This window comes from Protobothrops mucrosquamatus, unplaced genomic scaffold (assembly GCF_001527695.2).
Source record: "Protobothrops mucrosquamatus isolate PMUCROS unplaced genomic scaffold, P.Mucros_1.0 scaffold149, whole genome shotgun sequence".
In the NCBI taxonomy this organism is placed as follows: domain Eukaryota; kingdom Metazoa; phylum Chordata; class Lepidosauria; order Squamata; family Viperidae; genus Protobothrops; species Protobothrops mucrosquamatus.
This window is the reverse complement of record NW_015386514.1, coordinates 42,717-48,220: the sequence shown is the minus strand read 5'-3', so window position 1 is coordinate 48,220 and position 5,504 is coordinate 42,717.

The window sequence follows — 5,504 nt, the reverse complement described above, 5'->3', positions numbered from 1 at the left end:
ATCAGAACACACCTCCACCCAATCAGAACACAGCCAAGCTCCCACCCAATCGGCTCAAACCCCACTGGCAGTTAAAAGGAAGAAACAGCTGCGATCACACACACTACTCCCAGAAGCAGGAAGCTGAAGACACCAGCCTGAAGATGACGAATGTGACTTCGTCGAAACGTCGCCAGGATACTTCCAATTTTACGCGGGAGAGAACCCGAATGACCAAAGACATATATATATATATATATTGCCAGAAATAAAGACCACCAAGAGAATATCTATAAAAATATAGAATTTAATAAACCTAGCTTTCATCAAATACACTTGACATCGTCAGGGTTAAGAGGCAAGTGCTGAGTAAAGTCTTATATACAGTTGTTAAGTGTCAGTTTCCGGCTCCTGGAGCGCGTAATCGGCCCCAGCTGATCCTACCGTACTCTGGATGCATTACCTACGTCAACGTTCATTCCTTTCTTTCCCTGAGCTTGCGTTCTCTCGTGTGTTGTTTTATCTGCCGTTTCAGTGTTGGGGGGTTCAGGATCGGGGTGTTTCCCCCTCTCTTATGTACAGCCCCTCTGTCGTTCTGTGCATGGCTGCTTCCAAGGGGTGGGGGGGAGGAATGTGGGCTATTTCCCGTGCTCTTGCGAATCCCACACACATTTTGCTCTTGCCTGCTAATCTCATTGTGCTGCAGTGCGGGTTCTTCCTTCCCCCTCTTGTTATTCTCCCTCTCACCCTCACTCCCATACACAGTCCTGTGTGATCTATAACACATTCCAGTTTCTCCCCTCTCACGCCTCCCCAGGACGTCCTCAATCACCACCCCATTGGTAGCGCACTGTCGTTCAATCCGTTGCCAGCGAGTTGTCAAGTACGCCGGAAGGAGGTGTTTCCCTTCATTCCGTCTCGATCGGGTCATTTCATGCCTAATGGTGCCGTTGGAGGGTGGTTCATCCTCGCCCCGATCCTCTGATCTCATCGTATCCCATCTGTCCTCCTGTCTCCCAGATCCCACTCTGTGGTTAAGTGTTTTGTCTCTCCATTCCAACGCGGACCCGCTTATTAAATGCCCTGAGGGTCCCTGCGGTAGTTGTTCGTTGGAATCAGTCTGTTGAAGGGGAGACGGTGGTTGTATGTCTGATGGTGGGGAATTAGTCCAGGCTCTACCAGCATGATTGGGTGGAGGTGGGTGAAAGTTCCAGGGGTGTTCTCCTTCCAATCATACGGCTTATGATTAGGTCCTCTTTGGTCATTGGCACGGTGGCTAGTATCCCACGTTCTTAGGGCTTGATGTGCAGAGCACAAGTCCACATGGCGGTTGATTGAGTCTGTTCCTGAAAACCACGCTTCTTTTAGCAGGTGACCTCCCTTCGTGGCATCGTTGGCTAGAACTTGGGTGTTCTCGAAGTCAAAGCAATGCCCATGTTCAGTCATATGAGCCCAAATCTGGGAATATGATTCCCCTCACTTGACTGCCAGTTTGTGTTCCTGTAGGCGTGTTTTTAATCTCTTTGACGTCTCGCCTACATAGTTGCTCTGGCACCCCATACAGTCAATCTTATAGCCGATCGCCGATCTCTCAGCAGTGGGGAGTTGGTCCTTGGGGTGCATTACTTTCGCCCGCAGAGTCTTGTGGGCCACTTTTATATTATATGGTGCCAGTAATCTGGCCGTGGCCTCTGACACATTATTAATGTACGGCAGGGACACCCATACGGCTTGTATTGGGGGTTCTTCGTCACTCTGCCGTTTATTTTGGGGTTCCAACGCCATGCTGTACCGTTTGATAAACCTGGGGGGGTAACCATTCATCCGGCAAACACGGAACAGGTGTCTCCTTTCCTCTGCCTTTGACTCAGCCGTGCTGCAGTGCGATTGTACCCGTTTGAATAGGGTCCTGACACAACTGACTTTATGGGAGATCGGATGATTGCTGTGATAGTGGAGGATGCGATCCGTATGAGTGGGCAATCGCACTGCAGGGTATATGTCCCTCGTGTTTTTTCTTCTCATCCTCCTTGTTCTTCCATGGATCTGAACATCAGCTCCTGGGGGTGGGTTGTCTGCCGGCGTTGTGTCATCCCTCCTCTCCTCTTTCATGTTTAAATGGGTTAGAAACGTCGTTTTACTTGGGTGTATCCCCAGTTCATAGCTCTCAGGGTTGTGATCACCTCCCCTGTCCTCCCCTCTTTCTGATCTTGTACAGAGTGAGTTGGTTGCCTGTATTTCCAATTGGCACCCCGTCCTTCCCATCCCCTTAGTATATGATATGCTGGAGGAAGCTCTATATGGCGATTGATGGAGTATTTGTCTGACAGCCAGGCTTCTTTGAGGAGGCAGCCTCCCTTGGTGTTATCTTGGGATATGGCCTCAACAAGGAGGATGAGAAGAAAAAACACGAGGGAAATATATCCCACAGGTGTCCAAAGCACAAACAACTCAATCCAGTCAGGACAAGGGAAGGAGAACAATGAACAGGTACCACCGGATGCCTTCCCCCGAGGGGCATACACACATACCGGGGAGAAGGGAAAAGCTCCGATATACCCCGTTAATGATACTTGGCCAGACAGATGAGTGCACCCGCTAACGAGGAAGGCAGCAAATGAGAGGCAAAAGCACCTGGACACCCCTTCGGATGACTATAGATGCAGGGGAGAGGCAATAGAATTTAAGAATGCACCGGAGGCATGCCTTGTGAATGACTTGGCAATAGAATTACGGCCCCGATCAACGGGAGAACAGGCGAGTAATAGCGAGCGCAAATGGGATGGGTATCTCCTGCGCTCTCATATATGTACCGAGGGGGCAATGAGGGCAACAAGTAGTGGAGCCATTCCAAAGACACACCCGGTTAGCAACCCATTAACACACACAGGAGCTCACCCGTCAGTGAGAGAGAGAGAGGGTGACAAGAAACAGGAACAACGAGACGACCAACCCCCAGGAGTTTACACACGGGCAAGGAAAGCAGCATGTCTGGCAAACAGAAGAACAGAGCTTGAAGCACACACGCTAGATAGCACAGCAATACAGAGGCAAACTAAGATGAATGAGGGGATGGGGAGGGACGACTGGGAGTGGACGAACAGCGGATCTCCAAGCACCCACACATGCACAAAGAAAACAACAGCAATTGGAGAGGAGAGGACAACTTTAGAAACGGCCCCTTTAAGAACTACACAGCCGATGCTAATGGGCGGACCTATGACCCGATCCAGGGTCAAAGTGCAGAGGCAGCCGGCCATATAAAAATGGACTGCCGGATCCAGCATTTTATACCCTGACAATGTCGGTAGTGTGGCCGACAAAAGCTTGGTTTTGTAAATTAAACATTTATGTTTATGATTTTATCCTGGTGATCACCTTATTTTACTTCACATTATGTATTTATTTATTTATTTATTTATTAATTTAATTTGTACCCCGCCCTTCTCCTCATGGGACTCAGGGCGGCTAACAGCCTCATAAAAACCACAATACAAATACAATGATATCTATATTAAAAACCGAATTAAAAGGAAATATTTAAGAAGGCCGATCATTAAAATTATCCTTAAAATACCCTTAAAAAACCCCGCTAAAAANGGGGGGAGAATAGTTGTTCCAAATTTGGTAGCTCAGGTTAGTATTTTCTAATGATAGAGTCTGAGAACTTTATTCAGTATGGGAGAGAGTAGTATAAGCCAAATCCTTTCTAGTTTGTAAAGAAAATGCAAGCGGAACAGTTATATTGTTTTTAGAACTCCCAAAATATTATTTTACTGGTCATGGGAATATTATACACAAACTATTTGGTTGGTAGGTGGTTGTTGTTTTAAGCCATTTAACATTCAACTAATTTCCCAGTCTCCAGCTCTTAAGAAATATTTAATATAGTTTGACAGGAAACTATTTAAATGTGCTATCATCTGAACCAGAACAGAAGATAAAACTTCCTTTATGATTACAATTAGTTTTTTAAGTGTTTTGGAAAAGCAGGGCCAAACAGAACAATATTACTAGTATATCTTATTACTGTTTAGTTTTTCCCTTTGGTCTGTTTTGACATAGATTGAAAATATCCCTCTGCGAACTACTGTTAAATTCTCTTTGTTGCATTATTAGTGGGAGAAAGAGAATTATAATTCCCCCAGCTAGACTGAAGACAAGTAATTATTGCTTTTGTATTATATATGGAGGCAATTTGAGCAGAGCCAAACGTATTTTCTAAGTTGCATTTAAAGTGAAACTATAGTTGTCTTTACAACATATCTTTATATACAATATAGTTAATTTATACTTGTTTATGGAATCTACTCAGTTTCTGAACAGAACATGAATTATTTATCCTTCATCCAGCTACTATGATCCTGTTCAAGAAAGTGAATGTGAAATATCTGTAAAATCTGCTTCATGCTGGGCTGCCGATAAAGACAATACAACATGTTCATCTAATGTAAGCTTCCATAACCTGTGTTGTTTAAATTGAACACATACACATATATTTTCAATCACTTTTCAGGAACTGTTTGGGCAGTTATTCAATTTCCAAGGGTTAGCTGCTAAAACTGACTAACCATACAGACTGCCTGCTTGATTATTAAGAACATGGTTTATTGCTCCGCTTCCAGTGTGGAAGATAAGAAAGAATACATCTGTTCCTATTCTAAAGTTGGAGAATAGATAGACCCATTGGGGGACATCCTTGATTTTATTGATTCAAGAATAGATGTGCATTTGGATTTTGCATGAAGTGATTTCTAATCAATTTTTCATTTGGTTTTACAATGGTATTTAAACTGGTTCGAGCACAAGAGCAGCAGAAGAAAAAATATTTTCAATAAATAAATGTCATAACCACTGTTAATCTCTTGAAGCATATCTCATTTTTAGCATTGCAGGAAGAACATGGACTTGCATAATAGTGATTTTTATAATAGAACTTCACACATACCATTCAGCATGCATGCATGCATAAAGAAGGACCTTTATTAGAGTTGTAGAAAAAATATGTCTGATCTACTTTGAGTATTGAATACAAGTAGCTTTGCTGGGTTGTTCCAAGTGCAATTTATCCTGCAATTTGGTAATTTAATTTGGTAAGATCTGAGGAAGTAGACAGGATTCTCATAGCTGTAAGCCAGGAGTCTTCAAACTCAGCCCTTTTATGACTCATGGACTTCAACCCCCAGAATTCCTCAGCCAGGCATGCTGGCTGAGGAATTCTGGGAGTTGAAGTCCATGAGTCATAAAAGGGCCGAGTTTGAAGACCCCTGCTGTAAGCCATCTGTATATTATATTCATATCCTTCTTAGTTGGTTAAATCCTCCTATAAGGTAGAAGGAGTTATAAGAAGATCCTATAAAGAGATGCGGTTGGGATGGTAAATAGTGGAGAAGGTGGTCCTACTTGCTTTGATAGATGTGATGGTGCATTTCTGCCTCGTCAGGGTCAACATTATTGCATCATTTCTGACTGGCATCCAGCTTTCCTTTTGCAAAGAATGTGGTGAAGGCTGTAGCTTCAGAGGG